At 38.5% G+C, this 23825-nt stretch overlaps 1 long non-coding RNA gene, 11 other non-coding genes and 1 pseudogene across 28 annotated transcripts in view; all 13 read right to left on the bottom strand.

Annotated features, from left to right (window-relative positions):
* LOC122893017 overlaps positions 1-23825 on the bottom strand; it is a 78226-nt gene that overhangs the window by 30725 nt on the left and 23676 nt on the right. For 14 of the 17 annotated variants that reach the window (XR_006381558.1, XR_006381557.1, XR_006381559.1 and 11 more), the window contains 13 exons: positions 23591-23670; positions 19899-20032; positions 14779-14819; positions 12713-12776; positions 10598-10639; positions 9397-9471; positions 8453-8514; positions 7520-7589; positions 6731-6812; positions 5867-5946; positions 4939-5016; positions 1187-1252; positions 196-283 (listed from right to left, as the gene is read on the bottom strand). This is a non-coding gene — a long non-coding RNA (uncharacterized LOC122893017). The remainder of the gene's footprint in view (positions 1-195; positions 284-1186; positions 1253-4938; positions 5017-5866; positions 5947-6730; positions 6813-7519; positions 7590-8452; positions 8515-9396; positions 9472-10597; positions 10640-12712; positions 12777-14778; positions 14820-19898; positions 20033-23590; positions 23671-23825) is intronic. The other 3 variants (XR_006381564.1, XR_006381567.1, XR_006381569.1) reach the window with 3 other exon arrangements.
* On the bottom strand, positions 3374-3448 carry LOC122895180. Its single transcript, XR_006382158.1, has one exon. It is a non-coding gene; the product is annotated as a small nucleolar RNA SNORD113/SNORD114 family (small nucleolar RNA).
* On the bottom strand, positions 4536-4609 carry LOC122895195. Its single transcript, XR_006382167.1, has one exon. It is a non-coding gene; the product is annotated as a small nucleolar RNA SNORD113/SNORD114 family (small nucleolar RNA).
* Positions 5460-5534, bottom strand: LOC122895188. Its single transcript, XR_006382162.1, has one exon. It is a non-coding gene; the product is annotated as a small nucleolar RNA SNORD113/SNORD114 family (small nucleolar RNA).
* LOC122895203 lies at positions 6343-6412 on the bottom strand (annotated as a pseudogene).
* Positions 7116-7190, bottom strand: LOC122895179. Its single transcript, XR_006382157.1, has one exon. It is a non-coding gene; the product is annotated as a small nucleolar RNA SNORD113/SNORD114 family (small nucleolar RNA).
* LOC122895186 lies at positions 8065-8139 on the bottom strand. The gene has a single exon (XR_006382161.1). It is a non-coding gene; the product is annotated as a small nucleolar RNA SNORD113/SNORD114 family (small nucleolar RNA).
* Positions 9025-9099, bottom strand: LOC122895185. The gene has a single exon (XR_006382160.1). It is a non-coding gene; the product is annotated as a small nucleolar RNA SNORD113/SNORD114 family (small nucleolar RNA).
* LOC122895183 lies at positions 9993-10067 on the bottom strand. Its single transcript, XR_006382159.1, has one exon. It is a non-coding gene; the product is annotated as a small nucleolar RNA SNORD113/SNORD114 family (small nucleolar RNA).
* LOC122895206 lies at positions 11891-11963 on the bottom strand. The gene has a single exon (XR_006382171.1). It is a non-coding gene; the product is annotated as a small nucleolar RNA SNORD113/SNORD114 family (small nucleolar RNA).
* LOC122895202 lies at positions 14056-14129 on the bottom strand. The gene has a single exon (XR_006382170.1). It is a non-coding gene; the product is annotated as a small nucleolar RNA SNORD113/SNORD114 family (small nucleolar RNA).
* LOC122895214 lies at positions 19292-19364 on the bottom strand. The gene has a single exon (XR_006382175.1). It is a non-coding gene; the product is annotated as a small nucleolar RNA SNORD113/SNORD114 family (small nucleolar RNA).
* Positions 22935-23009, bottom strand: LOC122895210. Its single transcript, XR_006382172.1, has one exon. It is a non-coding gene; the product is annotated as a small nucleolar RNA SNORD113/SNORD114 family (small nucleolar RNA).

The following is a 23825-nucleotide window of genomic DNA, read 5'->3' on the forward strand; positions in this document are numbered from 1 at the left end:
ACATTGATAGAATCGTTTTCATTAATCATTCTTAATCTATCATAAATGCATTAATAAACGTAACATTTGGTAATACTCCCTTATTTATCACTGGCCATGATCGGCCTTTCGAATTATAGCCACACTATTAATAACACAGTAAACACCTCTTTTTTTTATAACCTGTCAAATGAAAACATGAGATTTATTACTCACACTGGTCTCTCTTAACACCTGAAACACAGATGCAACCAGAGAGATTGTGACCAAGAAAGAATTCTTCAACCAGCCTGAGGATGTCCTTCTGGGGGAACAGAAAGCAAAGCATGGTATAAAAAAGAAAATCAGAGACCTCATCAGAATCAATCCTTCTTTTCCACATTTCATTCATCCTGTTATTTAGGAATTCATTAATCTTCATTCTCCTAATAAAAGGAACCACCTCAAATTTGAGACTGGCCTAAAAACTACAACTGGCTCATACTGAGGAGTTTTTATGATCCTCGGTCAAGGAAATGACACTCTGGAGCCATTTATGCCTTAAGGGGCCTCTGTCTTCTCCACTTTTAGCAACAGTAACTTTTGCCTCACCACATACATGCACAGCTGGACGATGCTTCACTCTCTTTCTCTTTATCTATATATGTATCACTCTTTCATAGGTCTATCATTGATCCATTTATAATACTAAATCTAAATCAGTTAAACCAGGGCAAGAGGATGACCATTGTGTATTTCTAGTATCTGTCCACAGGAGCCATATCCAGAAGAGGGATCTGACTACACAGGTCTTGGGTTGGACCTCAGAATCCCAGGCCCGTATTATGCATGACCCAAACACAAACACCACCAGTTGCCACCAAAGGACGAGGTGAGGGTCTCTTTTGATTCAATTTCTACATCAGTATCAAATAAAACATCAATCTATTAATAATAATAAAATAAATACATGAGTCACAAAACCCAAGAAGAAGATCCTTTCAGATCTCTAAAATCTCTCCAGAGAATCGTTTACTAGATACTGATTCTGTTTCAGTAACCAACCTCTGAACTGCCATTATTGATGAATCAACATCATGACGGATATCGTATTTCTCACTGGGATACACTTAAATTTTGAAAATTACATTTCATGCTTTTTAATAACTCAATGAATACCTTTAAACAAAGGACCCAACCTAAGATGGTAACTTTGACCATTACTCACCTTGGTCTCCTTCCAAATGAAGCAACATGACCATCTTGACCCTGGCAATCAGCTTGGGGTTCTATTCTGAAGAGTACCAATTAGAAAAGATGAAAAAACGATTAAGAAATTCTCTCCATGGATCCAAACTTTCCATCATTCATATATGTGGTCATTAAGGTTTTTACTCATGTATGGTAGTACCTGTTTTCCCCTCATAAAATAAACATCAAACTTTCAAGTTTCTCAGTTTAATAACTGAGGTTTTTTTTTTTTAATTTGACAGAGAGAGGGACAGATCACAAGTAGGCAGAGCAGCAGGCAGAGAGAGGGGGGAAGCAGGCTCCCCGCTGAGCAAAGAGCCCGATGCGGGGCTCGATCCCAGGACCCTGAGATCATGACCTGAGCCAAAGGCAGAGGCTTTAACCCACTGAGCCACCCAGGCGCCCCTAATAACTGAGTTTTTAAAATAAAGATCTCCCATTTTTAAAGTGAGGTTAATTAATCATTTAAAGTTAACAGATGAGTAGCATTCAATATTTTCACAGTATTGTAAAACATTTCTATGTGGTTTCAAACTACTTTCATCACTCCAAATAAAATCCCATACTCATTAAGCGGTCTCCCCCTACTCTCCCTGCCTCAAATCCCAGGAACCACCAATTTTAATTCTCCTTCTATGGACTTATCTACATTGGATATTTCATATACATGGAGTCATGCATGACGTGACCTGTACCGTCTGCGTTCTTTCACTCAGGACAATGTTTTCAAAGCACATCTGCGACGCAGAACGGATGACTAGCTCATTCCTCCGCAGCCACTCTGGGAAAGAGCATGCAGGTTCCTCAAGAAGTTAAAACTAGGGGCACCCTACAACCCAACAACTGCACCACTAGAGATACAAACACAGTCATCCGAAGGGGCACGGCACCCCAATGTTTATAGCAATGTCCACAATTGCCAAATATGGAAAGAGCCCAGATGTCCATCAACAGATGAATGGATAAAGAAGATGTGGTTTATATATACGATGGAATACTATGCAGCCATCAAAAGAAATGAAATCTAACCATTTGCAAGGATGTGGATGGAACTAGAGGGTATTATGCTGAGTGAAATAAGTCAATCAGAGAAAGACAAATATCCTGATTTCACGCATATGTGGAATTTAAGAAACAAAACAGAGGATCATAGGGGAAGGGAGGGATAAAATAAAACAAGACAAAATCAGAGAGGGAGCCAAATCGTAAAAGGCTCCTAATCATAGGAAATAAACCAAGGGTTGCTGAAGGGGAAGGGAGCAGGGGGAAGGGGAAACTGGAAGGGCTGGACATTAAGGAGGGCACGTGATGTAATGGGCACTGAGTGTTATAGAAGACTGATGAATCACAGAGCTCTACCTCTGAAATCAGTAAGACACTACATATTAATTAACTGAATTTAAATTTTAAAAAACAGAACTACCCTATGACCTAGCAATTGCACTACTGGGTATTACTTATCCAAAGGATACAAACACAGTGATTCGAAGGGGCACCTGCACCACAGGTTTTACAGCAGCCCTGTCCACAGCCGCCGAACTATGGAAAGAGCCCAGACGTCCGTCCACAGATGAACGGGCGAAGAAGATGGGCACTGAGGACACGTGACGTGATAAGCACAGGTTGTTATGTGCAGCTGACGAATCACTAAATTCTGCCTCTGAAACTAATAATATACTATGTCAATCAAATTGCATTTAAATATAAAAATTTTAAAAATTTTATTTGAGTACAGTTGGCACACAACGCTCCATCGGTTTCAGGTGTGTGGTGCATGATCCAACAGTGCTGTACATCGGGCTGTGCTCAGGACGCTCTTACATCATCGCTGTCCATGCGCTGCACCCTTCACTCCCGTGACTATGCAACTATCACTGAGCACCGCCTGCATCATGCTTAGCCAAAGACGTAAAATGCACTTGACCCACTTATGATCCTTTCTAACTACATCACTTCCCCTTACTACACATCTCAGTTACGAACAATACTTAACCCTCTTCCTCTTTATTCATTTACATGTCTGTTTATTCTTCCACTGATCCTTAGATAATATTTCTAAAAATTCATGATCACAAAGAGTGAGAACAAGGTCCTGGTATATTCCTGGCCTCTGTCTACAGGAGCACGTTGAACAGAGGGATTCGACTCGACACCTTTGTGTCAGATGGACCTCAGACTTCCAGACACGTAGCATTCATCGTGTATGACTCATCCGCCACCAGCTGTCATCACTGGTCCACACTCCCATCTCCTCTTCTGTATTTTTCCATGTGTTTATCATCAATTTATCAAGTTATTAATGTAACAAAGTATCTGTGACTCACAAAACTCAAGGACAAGATCCTTAAGTAGCCTTAACAACTGTCTACAGAACGTTTTGCCTCACTGAATATACTCACTCAACTCATTGGGAACATACTGACCAGTTACCATTAATGTTTCATGTTAACTCTGTATCTACCATTGAGCTATGTTTGGAATTCCTTGAATTTTTTTTTAAGATTTTATTTATTTATTTGACAGACAGAGATCACAAGTAGGCAGAGAGAGAGGAAGGCAGAGAGAGAGAGGAGGAAGCAGGCACCCCGAGAAGTGGAGAGCCTGATGCGGGGCTCGATCCCAGGACTCTGGGATCATGACCTGAGCTGAAGGCAGAGGCTTTAACCCACTGAGCCACCCAGGCGCCCAGAATTCCTTGAATTTTTAATATGACACCAAATATCCTATACAAAGCATCGGAACCAGGGGAAGAATCTGTCCCTCACGGTGGTCTCCGTGCTCCTACACACACGGGCACCCGCGAGCACCTGATCACAGCCAAACGCCTACGGCAGTTCAGGCGTATCCATCCTGAGGCACACAAAGCAGAACGGACAGGAACAGGCTGAGAGACTACTGAACCACACGTTCCATCCTCAGTTCGTCATTTGGGAATACAGTGAATTGGGATATCTATCATTTTTCCCAAAATAAAATAATAGCAAACCTAACACAAACTTAAAATAAGACCTTTGGCTGTCATGCACTTCCTATGTCTCATTGTCAGCCAAAGCGGAAAAATGTGACCCGCTGACATTTCGTAATGACCTGCAGCATTTTCAACCTACGCTACCAGCTTTCATCACCTCGCCACGTAAACTAGGAGCAAACACGGTTCACTCTCTCTGTCTTATTTGTGCTTGTACGCTCGCAGTCTCCTCGGGCTATTATTTTACAGTAAAATCAAAGCTCATAAACACGAAATAAGAAAATCGTTCCTTAACGTTCCTAAGATTTGTCTGTAACAGCATGTCCAACAGAGGCCACAAATCCGCTTTCTTTTTTGGTTGGACCTCAGAGTTTCAGACACGTCACATTCATCATCCGTGACTCCTACGCCACCAGCGTCATCATCGGTCCAAATCTGGGCCTCTTTTCTCTTCATACTCCTCTAACTTCACTGGCCAAGAACTCACCAACATTAATTCCTAAAACTCTGCGATCCACCAAAACCCGAGGAAGAGCTGTGAATATCTTGTATCTGCCTACAGGGTCATCTGCCGCATCCGTATGTCTCCTCCGTCAATAACCAGCGACATTCCGTACACGGACGAATACATACAACGCAGCAGACCAATCCCACTGTTCTCCCTCCTGATGGGCCGTGTTTGTCATTACATTCCACACCTCTCGTAATACAGAAATACCTGACAATAAACTCTCCGATGCAGACCCGAAACTCTTACTCACATGGGTCTCTGTGCTCATTCCACAGAGAGGCAACAACGGAGCGCGTGACCGCGGAGGATGCTTGAGCGCGCTGGAGTCCTGCACCCATTCCGAGGAGGATACAGCAGAGCAGGTGATAAAAAAAGAAAAAAAAAAAATGAGGCCTTCTCTAAACGGGTCCTTGTCGTCCTCATTCCGTGGACTCAATCATAAAGGTCCTTCTTAATTTTCGTGATTCATACATGTATGTAAACGTAAAAATAAATGTAATATTACGATCCCTAGAAAAAGAGGCAACACCCTTGGTCCATTTATCTCTTAACCTGCGCTGGTTTCTTCAGTGTATACTAATAGCTCTTGCCTCACCACCTACCCACCCGTAGCTGGCAAGACCTCTTCCCTGGTTTTATCTGGTTATGTATTTATTCATCGGTCCTATCAGTGACCCATTCACTCATATGAAAAACACAGAATTCATGAATCCATGATTACTAGACCCATATTCATGTATAGTCCTCACGTTGACCCCCAGGATCGTTGTGTTGGACCTCAGACTTCCAGACACGTAGCATTCATCGCAGAGGACTCATACGCCACCAGCTGTCATCACTGGTCCATGCACAGTGTCTCCTTTTCTTTATTCTCATATACATTTTGTTAAGGATCCATTCATCAACTCACTATGGCAATTAAATAAGTATCTATGAATCACAAAAGCCCAAGGACAAGGGCCTTCAGTGTCCCTATCATTTTTCTTCAGATTCACTGCCATATGGAAATACCTCCCATTAATCAACCCCATTGTCGTAAAGGTAGATTAATCAACATCGTGTTTCCTACATTTCCAGGTTGGTCTTTTCTCTTCTACTGAATACTTATTTTTAAGTATTACAGAGAATGCCCAAAAGAAACCAACCAAAGTGAGATGGAAACATGGACTATTACTCACATTGGTTTCCATGTTCCTACAGGCAAATGTAGAGATCACTGGCAAGGGATACTACTTAAACCATCTTGGGTGTGTGCATTCTGAAAAACAGAAAACAGAGTAGATAATAACATGAATGAGACATACTCTACTGATCCTTGTGCTACATTTCATTACTCAGTAATTAAGCTACAAATTAATTCAGGGTAATATGCGTTTTACTTTTTCTTAAGAAAAACAAACACTGAACTTGCCACTAACTCAGAACAAAAATATTGGCCATTGTTTAATTATGTGTAACATTCTTATGTAGAAGCAATACCCATGAACTATTTCTCTCTCACTCTTTCTTTACTACATGTTTTTTATTGACTCACTTATCGTAATAGAATCAAAATTCAGGAACACAAAGAACCCAGAACAAAATCTCTGTGAAATTCTAAATCTGTCTATGGGTTCATTTCCAACAGAAGTGGTAAACTAGATTTCTTCTTATGCTGGACCTCAGAGTTCCAGATGTATTCATCAACCGTGATTCATACAACACCAGCCATCACCACTGGTCTGCCCTTGGCCCTTTCTTCCTCACTCTCATCTACCTTTGTTTATTAATTAATTCATCAATTTATCTGATAGTAATAAAATAAATATCTATGAAGCAAAAAAAAAAAAAAAAACCTAAAAAATAGCCCTTGAATAGTCCCTTATCTGTCCAATTATATCTCCTTGACTCCCTTGACTAATCACCCTCAAAATCTCATATAGGGACTATTTAATATAATGCAATGTATTATCAATTCCATATTTATCAATGAACCATAGGTGGCATTCTTTTATTATATTTCATACTTTCCAAACACAGAGTGTAGACCCACAAAAACTCACCCTTCTATGCACCAAACACATTGAGTAAGCAGATGTCTTGTGACCATGGAAGAACCCTGAAATCAGCTGTAGTGCATCCATTCTGAGACGTGGAAAACACAGAAGGTGATTTAAAAAAAAAAATAGAAATTTAAACTTTATCTTCATTGGCTTTGTTTTCCACATTTCATTTACTCATCCACTTAGGTATTTATTAATTTTCATAGTTTATAACCCTTAACTTACTTGTATTTATTTATATTTGATTATTGATTCTTTCATTTCTTTATACTCAAAGAATCAAAATCTATAAACACAAAGACCAAGAACTTGATCCTTGTATGTTACCAGTATCTATCACTATGATCATTTCCAAGAGAGAAAAAAGACTCGAATTCTTGTAGTGTTGGACCTCAGAGTTCCCGACACGTAGTATTCATCGTCCATGACTCATACGCCACCAGCCGTCATCATCGGTCCAGCACTGGCCCTTATTCCTCACTCACATCCACATTTCCTTACTGATCAACTTATCAGTAAACCAATGACTATAAAAACAAACATCTATGAATCAAAAACACTTGAAAATAAGACCCTTAAGCATCCCTAATACCTGACCATAGAATCATTGCCTCCTTGAAGATAGACTATATTCATCAAATACCAGTTAATCAATACAATGTTTCACGTCAACTCTATACTTATCACGGGGCCATGGTTGGCCTTTTTTTATTCAATTTAAATACTTCTTGGTATTATAGCTAACATCCTAAACAAACCACCAAAATAAGATAAAAATTTGGTACTCACACCGATCTCCATCTCCTACGTATAGAGCTCTAATCATGGAACATGCTTTCATCAGCTTGGTGTGGCCACTCTGAGAAGTACAGAGCAGAGAAGATAAAAAAAGAGAGAGAGAGACATTATCTCTCCATTACTTCTTCCATTTCACCTTCTAAACAGTCACTAATTTAGGTATTATTATTTCGGAGTTCTCTCAAGGAGTATCAAATTTGTCACTGAGCCAGAACACGAGCAGTGATTATTATGTGTACTTACTACGTAATCATTAGCCAAAGAAGTCACACTTTGGAGCCACGTCTTTTGTAATCGGCTCAGTGTTTTTAACACATATTAATAGATGAACTTAGGTCATAACACACCTTCATTATTGAACAATGTTTTATTTATCCATGTTTATTTTTATTTTTATTGTTTGTAATTTTAACATATCCAATTATGATAACAGAATCAAAATCCATGAACAAAAAGACCAAGAACGTGGTCCTTATACATTCATAACATCTATCTATAGGGCCATTTCCGAGAGGCGGTAAACTCCATTTTCTCTGTTGGACCTCAGAGTTCCAGACACGTATCATTCATTCTGCATGATTCATACGCCACCAGCCGTCATCATCGATCCAAGCTTGAGCCTTTTTTTCCCTAACTTACATCAATATTTGTTTCTGAATTTACCAATTCCCTGATAAAAATCAAACAAGTAACTCTGATTTAAAAAAGAAGGGCCCTAAATATCCCTACATCTGCCTAAACAATCATTTACCTCATCAATATGTTTCCTATTTTAATTATCCTCAGTGTTTCATATAACAGCCTATTTCCCATCGGGCCACAGTTGGCTTTCTTTGTTTATACAAAATACATCTTATTCAAACACTGAATATTCTTTATAAAAAAATAACCATTCACACAAAGAGCGCTGTGACTATTACTCACATCTGTGTCTGTGATCCTAACAATAAAGCCAACCACAGGGAATCAGCTCGAGTGCATCCATTCTGAGGAGTACAGAGCAGAAGAGATTATTTTAAAAAATTGAGACATTCTCTCCATTTAGCCCCACGTTAGCATTTAGAATTGCTTTCACATTTCATTGACTCAGCCGTTTAATTATTTATTAATTTTTCATAATATTTACATATTTTCCTCTTAACAAAATGAACCACCTCGCCCATGAGACTGGTCGGTGACAACCAAGTGACTATTACTAATCGCTGCCTGTATGCTCCCTGCACAGAGGTAACGCAGTTGGTCCATTTAATTCTTAATGGACGTCTGTGATTTCAATTAATATTGATAGTATTTCTTGCCTCACCATTTTTTTTCAGTTTCACAATGCTTCATTTTTTTATGTTTATTGATTTATGTATTTGTTTAGGATTCTATCACTTGTGAGTACGAAATCAAAACCCAGGTATACGTAGTAACAGAACAAAGTCCTTATATATTCCTAACGTCTGTCCACAGGATAACTTCCGACAGAAGGAGAGCACTAGATTTCCTACTCGTTGGACCTCAGAGTTTCAGACACAGAACATTCATCATCCGTGACTCATACGCCACCCTTTGTCATCATTGGTCCAGAACTGTCCCTTTCCTTCTCCATTAATTTCTACATATGTTTACTGATTAATTCCTCATTTCATTAGTAATTAAGTACCTCTGAATCACAAAAACTTAAGAACAAGATCTTTAAGTATGTCTAATAGCCATATACAGGATCATTTACTACAATGATTATCTCTCCCATTAATCATTCTCAATTTTGCAATCAACGACAGTGTTCAGGACAATGCCGTGTTTATCACTGGGCCCTGGCTGGCCTTCATGGATCCATTAACAAGGACCCAAACCAAGACAATTACTTAGACCATACTCACACTGATCCCTATGCTCCTAGGCAACCAGACAACTCAAGACCATGGAGATGCTTAGGCTGGCCAGAAGCATCCATTCTGAGAGTACAAAAACAGATAATAAAAAAAAATTTAAATATTCTATCCATTTATCTCTGCATGCCTCCTCTCATTTTATTTGTCATTTAGGTATGTATTAAATTGTTCTGTTTTTTTTTCTTGAGGTAACAAGCAACGCTGATCAAGGCCCCGGCCAAACAAGAAAATGGGCTATGATTTACACTGTAGTATCAACCTTAGCCAAAGAGATAATACCTTTAGGACATTTAGTTCCTAATGGAATTCAGGGTTTTTATAAAATATATTAATAACATGGGGCGCCTGGGTGGCTCAATGGGTTAAAGCCTCTGCCTTTGGCTCAGGTCCAGCCTCACCATATATTTTCATAATTGGATAACATTTTACTTTCTTTCTTATGTGTTCATTTGATTCTTTGGTTGATCCATTTACAACAATAGAATCAAATTCCATGAACACAAAAACTAAGATCTTTAAACATGCTTAACATCTGTCCGCACGACCATTCCCCACAGAAGGTATAGACTAGACTTCTCACTGTGTTGGACCTCAGAGTTCCAGTTACATAGTATTCACCGTCCATGACTCAGACTCCACCAGTAATCATCATCGGTCCAGGACTGACCCTCATTATCTTCAATCATGTACACATGTTTTAATGATTAATTCACCAATTCCCTGATGATAATAAAATGCATAAAGGTCATGAAATTTGAGATAAGATCCTTGAATATCTCTTAACATTTCCATATAGAATTATATCCCACTGATTATATCTTTCATTAATTGCCCACAATGTTTCCTATAGAGATTAATAATTAATACAATACTTCATATTAATCCCATTTTACTATTTGAATGTGACCAAATTAGGTCTTCATAAATAAAGGGAGGTCTAAGTCAACTGTGACTCAACAATGAAATTGAATCATACATTTTACACTAATTAATTGAATAATTAACTGTGAAAATGAATAAAATGGTCTTGCATTTTTCTCCTTAATTGACCACGGATGTGCTGAACCGGCTTATGCGTGACCTTCATTCATTTTATTTGTCTATGGAGTCATTTATTCCCTTTCAATAATGGAGTTAACACCCATGACAGACCACCAAACTAGAAGCAATTATCTTGACTGTTACTTACATAAGTTTCTACACTCCGTCTTTGATTCATCATCCATCCATTCTGTGGAGTATAAAGCAAATACAAAAACAGATAGATTCAGTGACATAGATGATAGATATAGAACAGCCTAGATCAGAAATTTTAGTTCAAGTCAACAATAAATGATTGGAAATAAACCTTAGCACCTGTTATGGATTAAAACTCAGAACAGCATATTTATTGCTTGATTGCTCTAAACATTATATTTAACTGATATAATGAACCCCTCTGAAACCAATACCAGATACAAGAATTCTAAGAACCATGACTACTACTCATATCTATTTCTATGTCCCCTTGGCCTGGTGAGAGCTCTATCTTCCTTCTAAATGGATCTTGCTTGGGAAGAAGCAGGTTAATCTGAATCTAAGCTTCTAGCACATTCTCAACAATTTTGCATGCTTACCCCACCTTTACACGTGTATGTAGGAACATAGGAACCTATGGAGCCATTTATTCTCTGCTTTCTTAAAGCAACTTCACCAAACCAGAAAAAGAAATCCTATCTAAATATATTCACCATTCCCAAAACTCAAGAGCGTAAGTCTTATTTGCTTTATCTGGAAATCAATTGTGTGGAAGTGGATTAACCACTGCCCTTGTTTCATAACAAATGCTCCTCATGGTACAAATAATTGATTAAAATATTAACTTATTCTTTTATCTATTTATAATAATATCATTAATATTTGTGACTCCACAGAAACAGAACAATATTAATGCCTGTCCATATGCTTCTTAGGCACAGAAAAAAGAGCAGATGATTTTTTTTTTTTAATTAAAACATAGCAAAGATCACTGGATTGGTTGTAACTGGTCATGTGACACATTCTCGACATAAGCCTATGTGTAAGCCCTCTCTCAATTATGCAGTTTTTTAATCAATAATTAATTTTAAGTAAATGTTTTGCTCTTCTCTTAGTAAAACAACAAACCAACAATCCAACCCTGAAAACAACCTGGGTTCGTACATCCATTTATCTAAATTCTCGTTACCCAAAGGGGTCAGCTTTAATCAATTTACTTTACTGGAACTCAGTGCTTCAAAAATTTATTAACAATGATTTTTACGTTACACATATTACATTACATACTTTCCTATATGGACCAGGAATAACCCATGTAGTCGTTATTCATTTATTTATTTCTTGATTTATTCATGCAATGATTTACTGCAAATACAATACCCAAAAGCCCAAGAACAAACTCCTGTGTATTTTTAACTCCTAGAATAAGCTCATTCGCCATAGAGACAACAGAGAGTAATCAGTAATGGACCTCAGAGTTATAGGGTTTAATCAAAATCCTTGATTTCAGACACCCCAGGGTACTCATCATTGATCCAGACTAAGCAATCTTTTTCTTGATTTATACCTTCGTTTATGGATCCATTCTTTGATCCAGCAACCGTAATAAAATCAATATCCAAAAATTTTTAAAGAGCCAAGAACAAAATCCTTGGAGAGGACCAAGGTCTACTTCCAGGCTCTTTTCCCATAACTACACCTTTTCCCCCAAGACTTTTTTTGTAGGAGCCCTCAGAGAGGTATGCACGGGTCACTTAGCATCCCAGCTCCACGGGCGTCCTCGTCTGTCTTCCATCTTTCTATGGCCTCCTCCGGTGAGGAGCTGTCCAGCAGCACCTACACCGTAACACGGATGCGCCGAGACCGAGCTCCTGCGCGGTCACCGTCAGCCACATGCAGCTACTACGTTCTTGAAATGTGGCTAGTGCAACCAAAGAACTGGAATGAAAATTCACTGAACTTGAATCATTTTAGACTTAAATAGCCACGTGTGGCTAGGGGCGACCACCCTGAACAGTGCAGTCTTAGACTTCATTACCAAATAAATGTTTAAGTCAAACGCATTACAAAAATCAGATGGATTGTGAAATGGACAGGATGTCTTCCACCTTGTTTTCAACCACGACGGTCCTGAACTGGAGTAACCATAATCTTTATTTCACGGCACACTCACATCACTGATCTATGTATGGATTCATTTAAATAATTCAGTGAACACTGATGAAAAATTCACCGCAGTTGACAAGATCTTGTGACTGTTATTTACTTTAGTCATTAGGTTCCTTACCCACAAAGGTAACAGCCAAGATCTTCATCAGCAGAGACTGATTAAATCAACCATCATCTTCATTCTGTGGAATCAAGTGCCAATATTCAGAAGAATGAACAGTCCAAATTTAGACTGACTTAAAGGACGAGAGTTGTGTGGTACAAGATTAGTTAGGAAGTTGATTCGCTTCTCATTTTCATCACTGACCCAAGGATATCACTCCTTATTTACTTCTTGATTTTAAGTAATACTATTTTTAAATAATAATTTTACATTTAAATAATACAATGACCACCACTGAGTTCATCGGCAAAAATAAAAACTCTGCCTATTGCACTTATCTGTCTAGAGACCCGCTACACAAATAGGCAAGAGCCTAGACAATTGGGTTGGTTTTTTTTTTTTTTTAAGGACTCAGTTTGTGTAGAAATAGATGAGTTTAAATTTGTGATTCATGGCATATTCTCACCAAGATCTATGCCTGACCCACATTATATATTAATTCAAACATTTATTGTTTTATTTACTTATTTGTGGGGTGACTCGGGAAATATTTGATCATACATTAAAATATACTAACACACACATACACAGATAAACCCATGAATCCAGAACAGACATTCTCTCCATGTGCAAGTGTCCACATGCCCATAGCCAAGCTACAAAGAGAGGATCAGTGGTATTGATAATGAATAAAGATTAGTCATTCTTGCTTCTTACTGGGCCATGTTCTGCCCCCTTTTAAAACTGTGGTTAGGACATAACCTATTCAAATGTAACAATTCATCAATATCTGGGAATTAACTAATACTAGACAAGAAACTCGAAAACATTATTTTGTCTCCATGTCTATTATAGTACCCACAGAGCTTTAAAAATGAGCCGTTTCTCCTTTTTAATAAAATCCAGTGAACAGAGATAAATTAATAATAACTGTTCATAAGGCATATTCTAATATGAGCTATGTGCATTCTTTTTCCAATTAAGTATTTAATGAATTATTCATGTATGTAATTTTTCCTAAAAACAACCAACCAGCAAACCACCACCTATATCAAACAATGATACGGAGTCTTAAATACATCTGCCTCTCCGCTCCTTCCACAAAGGGGCAGTTTTCACTGCAACTGAGTGCCACAGAAATGTTTCCTTACATAGTCTCATGATTGGTCTATGCCCAGATTCTTTTATATTTACTCACTTCTGTATTTTTTCAATTTATTCATGCATGATTTACTTAGAAAAATTCAGCCTATACTCATCAAGTGTGTATGCCCATAATCAAGATACTTGAACATTCTCAACTTGAGCTCTAAGCTCATTTCCATGGAGGGGGAAAAAAATGAGGCCACTTTTTAATTATGGACCTCAGAGTCACAGATGGCTTTAATCAAAATTTTTGATTCAGACACCCTCCAATCTCATCATTGGTCCACACTTGGCACTCTTTTCCTTCGTTCGATTCTACCTTCATTTTCCCATAAATCACCAACTCCCAGAACAAGATACTCAGCGGAACAATGACATGTCTGTAGACTGATTTCTCACAGAGCATTCAGACTAGATCTGCATGTGAACCTTGCTTCTTATCAATACCATCGTTAAAAAGGTCTCATGAATGGGCCATGTTCATTTCATGTCCAGTTTTGTCGGACATTAATACACCAGTATTAATGGTTTCATGAACAACAAAAAACCACAGTGATGCCCCATGTTTAGAACACAGACAACAGGATCTTCCTCCTGAGACCTCCTTCCTCTAAACAATGAATAGCTTGGGTCTCTATCGGAATGAAAACGCTTCCATCAACGGTGGTTTAGAAATAATACGGACTGGCAAACAGTTTCAAAAATTAATTTAAGTGCCTTCCATTTAAAAAGTGCATCTCAGTTGTGTTGAAATGGGTTCCTTCTACTCCTACTACTCCTATGCCCAGAACACAGTCCCACTATTGGTCCATACTTCGTGTTCTTAGATTTTATTTTTGTGTATAGAGCCTTTTTCTTCTATTTTAACTACCTTAGTGACCACATATGGACAAACCACACGAACAAGAACAAACTTTGTTACATTTGCTTCTTACCCACAAAAGTAACAGTCAAGATCTTCCTCATTGGACGACGGCTAAAACCAACCGTGGAGTATTCACCCAGGAGGATAGTGTAGATTTTTAGAAGAGTGAAAAGAACAAATGTAGATTTTTAAATAGAAGTTAGTTCTGCATTAGTAGATTAATCATAAATATTCATTTGTGTTACATTTTCATCGATACAACAGTGGTATCCTTTTCATCCACTGAATTACTCAATTATTTTTTTATTTTTATTTTTTTAAAGATTTTTATTTATTTGACAGAGAGAAAGAGAGATCACAAGTAGGCAGAGAAGCAGCAGAGGTAGAGGGGGAAGCAGGCTCCCTACTGAGCAGAAAGCCAAATGCGGGGCTCGATCCCAGGACCCTGGGATCATAACCTGAGCCAAAGGCAGAGGCTTAACCTACCACCCAGGTAACCCTGAATCACTCAATTTTTAATGTGAAATAACATAAAGATGATCTTTTATAATCTACCACCCAAAACAAACAAACAAAAAAAACTAGCACATTACTGGTATCTGTCTCTATAACCTACCAAAGAGTAAGAAGTCCAGGTTCTCCTTCAGTGGGAAAACTTTAGCAAAATGGGATGAATTTAAGTTCTTATTTCAGAAAACAATCTGAACAATGAGCCGTCCTATACTTGAATTCTTGTGTTTATCAATTAATTTATTTACTCACTTTTTTAATAACTCTAAGGATAATTTAATTATCTACCTTTTATTTCTTTTTTTATTTTTAAAAAGCTTATATTTATTTATTTGACAGAGAGAGATCACAAGTAGACAGAGAGGCAGGCAGAGAGAGAGGGGAAGCAGGCTCCCTGCTGAGCTGAGAGCCCGATATGGGACACGATCCCAGGACCCTGAGATTATGACCTGAGCCGAAGGCAGAGGCTTAACCCACTGAGCCACCCAGGCACCCCATCTACCTTTTATTTATAAAGAAAACACAAAAAGGTAGAGCCGTGAACCACCCAAAACTGAGTACTACAACATGCCATCTCAGCCCTGCTGTACTGATGAACTTTCTGCAGTGATGGAAAAGGTCTCCATGAGCATCACGCGTTCAAGACGGCAGCACTGGCCACATCCAGTCTGAAACGCAGCTAGTGTTACAAAGGTGCGCATTTTTATTTTTGAATGTAGATGTCAACAGCAAGATAGATTTAGAGAATGGTGGTTATATGATCTTTCCCTGAAGGAGGGACCTGGATATTTTTCACTTAAGTGGTCTTCCAGATGATAGAACAGGTTTTACCGTGCTCCTTTGTATGGGATACGCGCTCCTCACTGACCCATAGTCTATGTTCTTTTAAATAATGGACTGAGACATAAAACTTCTTATGCGCTACTAATAATGGCAAAGATGCCGGCGAGCAGTGAGGATATTTCACAAGAAGGCTGAGTGATACAAAATGGATCCATTGGCTTTTCACTTGCAGAAATCATCAATAACACACCGCTACATTTTTCTTTCATGTTTGGTTATTTATTTATTTTTACATTTTTCTTTTGAAAGAAAAGTCAGTGAACACATTTACCGTGCTCTCCTTTCCAATGTTCATACTTAGACCGTTTCTAAGTTTCAATAATTATTTAATAATATATTTTGGGGTTTATCATTGATTATATTAAATCTTATTTATTAAAATATTTTATACTAATGGGCTTATCATGATTTGCCTGATTTTAATTGAATATATATGTACTATTACGTATTGCTGATTACTATGCAATACGTAAGTAAGTTTCCTGTCCCTTTTCAAAATAAGACAGGTCACTGACTCACTACCACCTCAGAAGAAAACACTGATGTTCGCATATATCTATCTATTTGTTCCCAAAGCAGGAGAACCCTTAGTCTACTTTAACTCAAAATTCAAAAAAATATTAATAATTATTTTTGATTCATTAACTCCTTTCTTGATTAGATAAGGTGCTGCCCTTCTCTTCACTGATCCTTTCCTTATAATAACACAATTCATAGTTGTGAACAAGACAACAACACAAATAAACACCACCTTGAATATCTCTAATTTCATCTATATGCACATTTCCCGTAGATGCAATGGAACTCAGAGTTACAGACTGGGTTTAATCAAAAATGTTATTCAGGTGCCCCACGCACACTCATCATGGATGCACACATGTTATCCTGAACCTTCATTTCATACACTGTTCTGATTTATTCGCTGGTTCACTAATTATTACAGTCAACGTGCATGAATTAGGAAAAAAAATGAAGGTCCTTGAGGATAGGAATATGTCCACAAAAGCTGACTTGCTACAGAGCTAGCTCTCTCCATGCAATGCGCCTCAGCGTCGCCAATGTGTTTCCTTGCATCATCTCAACTCCCTTAGTCACTGGTCCCCACTTGGGCTCTTTCCTTACACATCCATGTTTTAAAGATGGTACAGGGCGGTGGGGGGGGGGGAGGGGCGGTGCCTGGGTGGCTCAGTGCGTTAAAGCCTCTGCCTTCAGCTCAGGTCAGATCTCTGTCTGTCAAATAAATAAATAAACTCTTTAAAAATAAATAAAGAAAGAAAGATGTACGGTGCAGTGACCCATCATTTTGTACCATGTACATAAGAAAAAGGCAACACATCCCATTTTCTTGTGTTCTCCCCTCAGTGGGTTCATAGTCTATAATAACATCAACCAACAGAGAAGTGTTTAAATCCACCGCGGAACAAAAGTAAAATGAAGTGGGAGAGTGTTTTAAAAAATTACTGAAATGCCTTTCATCCTTCATCTCAATAAATTCAGTAATGCTGAAATGGACTAACCATAATTCTGAATTTATAACATATTTTAATCATTGGTCAACACATGGCCACCTCTGAATCTGTTCATGTATGCAGACGCTCATTCTTTCAAAGCTCCCCAATGAATACTGAGGACCAAGCCCCCAAGCAATTCATGAACACTGATTGTGGTTTCCACTGATCTCTGCTTCTCTCTTTACCCAAAGAGAAGAAAGTCAAGTTCTTCACCATGAGTTAATAATCAAGTTTAGGGACGCCTGGGTGGCTCAGTGGGTTAATCCTCTGCCTTCGGCTCAGGTCATGATCCCAGGGTCCTGGGATCGAGCCCCGCATCGGGCTCTCTGCTCAGCGGGAAGCCTGCTTCCCCCTCTCTCTCTGCCTGCCTCTCTGCCTACTTGCGATCTCTGTCAGACTAATAAATAAGATTTTTTAAAAAATAATAATTAATAATCAAGTTGGGTAAATTGTGCTCATTCTAGGGAGTAAAGCAAACTTTGAAAAGAATGTCTACCTTGAACTATTTTAAATGATCAAAGAAAATCAACCAGAAACCTTAATTTGCATTATTTTCTAAACATCTGGAAGAGAGAGCTCTACTTCATGTTTGCTAATTTGTGTGATTTTTTATTTTAAATAATAAGATGACCACCGCCGAACCTAGCACTGAACAAAAGAAAAATAATTGTAATTAGGAATATCTGTCTGGACTTCCTACCCATGTAGGTAAAAGCCAGGATCATCTTTTTTGTTGAACTTTATTTGTGCAGAACTGGATACGTAGGAGATTCAATTCAGGGCACAATCTCACCGGGGAGTCAAGCCTGACCCTACTTAATATATTTATTAATCCACCCACTAACTGTTCTATCTAATTACTCATGGGATAATAAGGCCATCCCTTCACTGTTCTAAGAGAATTCCAAAAATTAAACAACTCTCAAAACAGAAGTAAAATACTTTTTATAAAATGTCTGTGCGCACCATTAGAAAGGCTAGGGCTCTCTGAATGCCTATGGCTTATCGGTTGTGTAAGACATGATATATCATGGTCTTCACATGCAACCGCATGCTTTCTCTTTGTGCACTGGTGGCCGAATTTTTTTTTTTTAATTTGACATAAATGCAAATACATTTACTCACATGTAATTATGCTGCAATATATGTCAGCCCCCAACCCTGGCTAAGTACCTTGAATAATATTTACATCTGTCCTTATGTCATTACCCAGAAGAATAGCAAACTGATTCTTTAATATCTGTTTGCTTACACAGAACTGCATACAAAGACTGCATTAACCGTGAGTGCGGCTGCATAAAACATCACCATCCCTGCTCCGTGGTCTCCCTCTCCATTAGTTTATTCAATCAACTACTTATATAAATGCATTTCCCTTTCCTTAATAAAATCATCAACTAGCAATGCGCCTCGCCACAAAACACGGACTCTTATGCGCTGCTGACCACATGCACTTACTAAAGTGATAAAAAAAACCTTGACTATTCATTTATTGAGACTAAATATCTCAAAATGGTTTTAGTAACTACCCACATTTCATTATACGCCTTAAAACTAATGCATGCATCTCTCTCTTATTCTTTATTCATTGATATATTTCTTTATTCATGGGCTAATTGTATTATAATAATGCAATTCATACCCCAAACCACAAAAGCCCACGAATAAGATGCTGTAGGCTCATTTCCCACAAAGAGAATAATGAGGTGTTTCTTCGTGATGGACCTCAGTTGCAGACGGGTTTAATCAAAATTCTTGTTTCAGAAACCCCATGACATTCATCATTGGTCCATGCCAGGAAATTTTTTTGTTTATTGATTGGTTTTCTGATTCACGAATAATAATACAATCACAAAATTCCAAAAACAAGATCCTCGAATTTGGGGCTTTTCCCCCGTAGAGCGAATTCATCTTTTTGTAATGGTGCTCAAAGCTACACATGCAGATGAGTCAAATTCCCTGCTTTTCTAGCAAACCCACATTTAGCACTGCTTCCTCTGTGGCCCTCTCTTATTTAATTTGTCCATATGTCCAAGATGGTTCAACGAAAAATAACGAAACCACCATCTTCACTCACCTCTGGGCTGCCCCCGAAGAGCTGTCGGCTAGCTCTACACATATGGGAATGCTTAAACCAGCCACGGCAAAAAATAAAGACTATTAAACTGCTCTGGAAATAAATTATAGAACTTCTACCTTCTTTTAAAATTACCTTCATCGTACTAGTTTAGATTAAACGTCATTTTTGGTTTATAACACATTCCCATCACCAGCCCACACTTGGAGAGTTCTATTTATTTAGTGTGTGCAGTACACAATTATTTACTTTGAAATCCTTCAGGTAACACCCATGAACAAACGGAGAACGCGAACTCCAGGATCCACTTGTCTGAGTCTTCACCTCCTGGTCGGCTGTAGTGACGCCGGCTAATGACCGAGTCAGCCATGCTGTTGTTCACTCTGGATAGGAAAAAGCAGATACGGGTACATTTAGCGTTTTTTAATGGCTGTCAATCAGACAGAGCTAGATACCAGTAAGAACTTTGGCTCAAACGTGCAATTCTTTATTAATCAAGTACGGAATTCTTAGTGATCAAAAATGTAAGAAATACAATGAAGTCCACCACCTAAGCCCAAGATTAAAATCTATAATGGTTACATTTATCCACCTGTGTCAACACTTATTACAGAGACGGTTATCGGGGCGCCTGGGGGGGCTCAGGTCATGATCCCAGGGTCCTGGGATCCAGCCCAGAGTCCATCTCCCTGCTCAGCGGGAAGCCTGCTTCTCCCTCTCCCACTCCCCCTGCTTGTGTTCCCTCTCTCGCTGTCTGTCTTTCTCTCTGTTAAATACATAAATAAAATCTTAAGAAAAAAAAAAGATGGTTATCTAACAGATTATTGAATGATGCAAACACCTTCCTTTCTCTTGGTTTAACCGCGCCCCCACCCCCCGCCCCCACCACAAGCTGAAGTGCCAAACCCTGGCCCTGAGCTACAGACACTAATATGTTTCCATCTGAAAGGGGATTACAGAGTAAGCCTTTCCATTTTCCTTCAAGACTGTATTGATATTAATAGTGTTCACTGCACTCTGCTAATTGTCCCATGAGGAGGCTTTCAGTGTTTCATGCACTCATTCCTTTATTCATTCATGCATTGATTCACTTGAAATAATACAATCCATATCCATGAACCACAAAAGCCTGGGGCAAGTTTATTGAATTTTCCTAACTTCTCCTATGAGCTGATTTCTACAGAGAATATTGACGGGTTCGCTCTCCGGAAGGGACCTCAGAGCTCCGGAAGGCTTCTTCAAAGGTGTGGGTTGGAAAACCTCCACCAGTACTCATCACTGAGGGGGCCCAGGGCGTTCCCTCTTCAGTCACTTATGCTTTCTTGAATGGGCTCATTCATTCACAGATTCATGGACAACAGTTAAACAATCAATAAGCTTTAATGACACAAAACTGAGAACAAAAGCCTGAAAGACAACCAAGATCTCTTCATTGCCCCCGTTCATGGAGAGCAAACAGTCCCTCACTTTTCACAGGGAACCTCTGGTTTACACAGAGGGACTGATCAGCACACTGCCTTCCGTATCGGGCCCTAACTTAGGACCAGTGTCCTCCTGCTCCTTGTCACCTGACTTGCCCACACATGAAAGCTAGTGTCATCAACAACCAGAGACCTATCACCTCAACCCACAAGGGACAAAAGTGACATCTGCCATCTTCGGAGGCATTCTAGCTGCAAGGGTTAATAATTGAGATCTTTACCCGTGAAGGAATGTAGTAAGCAAATGGGGCAAGAATATTAAATGAGAAGATACAGTGCTTTGAGAATATGTGAAAAGCCCTCCATCACTTTACTAATGGTCCACAGTTCAGATGAGTCAAAGTAAATATAAATTTTAACTCGTGACACTTTCCAGTCCCAGGGTTGGGACTGGCATTCCTTAATTTCATATGGCATTTAACTAGTTATTCTATTGAACTAATTCCATGGGCTCCCATAAATAACCCTACCTAAGCCTTGAACACGAGCACTGAGATTTACATGTATAAGTTTTTACGCTTCTTAGTCCCAGAATTATCAGCCAGGTCTTCCGGATTAGAGAATGATAAAATCGGCTTTGTGTTCATTCTACAAACAAAGGAAGAAGCGGGGAAGGAAAGCCAACTTGTAACCACAATGAAAACAGAGGTCTCTTTTTTAAACTGAAATTTGTGAAGGGGAACAGTGAACCACCAGCTCTATTTCCTACCACATTCTCATCGTCTTCCCAAAGATGGTACTCTCTCACTTAAATTTCTACTGAATAACAGGAATACTATTGAATTCCTTGCTCAACACAAACTAAAATAAAAATTACCAATTAGAGACATCTGACTTTAATTGCTACCTACGAAGGGGGAGCACAATCACCTGTGTAGACTTTAACATATTTAATTTGTTTCTTGGTTCTATCCTTCGCTGCATGTATTTATGGATTTATGGATTCACTCATTTACTGGCTGATTTTACTATTCGGTGAATCATAATACCAGCTTTCTAAAGAAGACTCGGAATGGTTAAACAACCCAGAACCAAATTACAACAATTTGGAAAGGACTCAATATACCTTTCAAAAAACAGAAAAGTCTCAAGTTTTTCCTAGACTATCTGTCATTGGAAAAGTAAGAGAAATCAAAATCCTCATACTTAAACATGTGGTGCTAATTGGTCCATGGTTTGCTGACTTTTTAAAAATAGATTGATATATTAAATTATACTTTCTTTCCCTTACAGAAAGACACTAATATCTGTCATCTTATCTACTGGGCAAAAACACTGTACAAAATTTACGTCTGGCCATAGTCCTCACCGTCAATAACAGACTTGCTTCTTTTTTATAGTTTTAATAAAAGCAAGTTTTAAAATGACTGGATTAACGATGAGGGTTCTCATATAAATCATTCTAATCATTGGTCTCTGCTTGGTCTCAGCTATGTGGTCATTTAACCAACTAGTATAGAGTAAATGTGCTGCCATTTCCTTAATAAAAGAATCAGTCAGCAACCCAGCACCAACAAACACTCCTGAGTATTATGTACAAATAACCATATAACCCTTTCACTTACTATTAATTTGTAAGAAACCAGAGTTTCAGCCAAATTTTAATACTACTACTCCATGTTACATTACATTCCTTAATAACGCGTGTAAAACTTGTCCTCTTTTTTTTCATCGACACACTTTTTTTTAATTTGTGAGTTAATTTTATAATAAAATACGGTGCATCACTAAGAACCAGACAGCCCAAGCACAAGGTACCATGTGCTCCTTTCCCACAGAGGAAATAACTACGTGTCTCTTCGTAACGGACCTCAGAGTTGCATATGGGTTTAATCAAAACTCCTGTTTCAGATACCCCATGGTACTCATCATTGGTCCAGGCACGTTTTTCTTCCTTTATCTCTTTATTTATCCAGGAATTGAACCACACAATCATAAATTTCCAGGACAAGATCTTCCCACCAGTGACCCTTTCCCACAAAGGAAGGCGACTCAATCTCCTTTGACAATGGACCTCAGAGAACACATGTGATCAATTATTATCCATGCCTCGTAGCAAATCCACATTCACCATTGGTCCTTCTGTGGTTTTATTTCATTTGCCCATGTTTTAAAGATGTTTCAATGAAAAGTGATGAGACCACCACCTCTAACCCATCTCAAAACAAAGTCTTCCATTGGCTTATAGGCTGCCACATATGGAAATGTTCGAGTCCTCTGTGGAGGTCGATAAAATGAAATATCAAGTAGTTCTGAAAATGAATGAAACGACTATCTCGAGTTTGCCAACTTTAAACACCTTGAGTGTGCCAACTTAGATTAAAAGTAATATTGATGACATAGTCCCATCACTGGTCCATATTTGGAGATTTTTATTTCTTTTATGGACACTGATTCTTCAAACATACACTCACGAACAAAGCCTCCCAAGCGGGGACGGGAATTCTGAGTCTTACTTACATTTCTGTCTACGGTCTTTACACACAGAGCTAACTGCCAAGATGTTGTTTCTTAGAAAATGAGTAAGTCTTACGGTTATTCTGTGGAGGAAAAAGTAGAATTAACCTACGTTCTTAATGTACGGTAAGTATGTGGAATTAGGTAGTAATAAATTTTGCTACTTCTCTAACTACTCTAGTATACTACTTTCACATTTAAATAATGTACTAGCCACTGCCGAATCCACCACACAAGG

The sequence above is a fragment of the Neovison vison genome, chromosome 13 (genome assembly GCF_020171115.1).
Source record: "Neovison vison isolate M4711 chromosome 13, ASM_NN_V1, whole genome shotgun sequence".
In the NCBI taxonomy this organism is placed as follows: Eukaryota; Metazoa; Chordata; class Mammalia; order Carnivora; family Mustelidae; genus Neogale; species Neogale vison.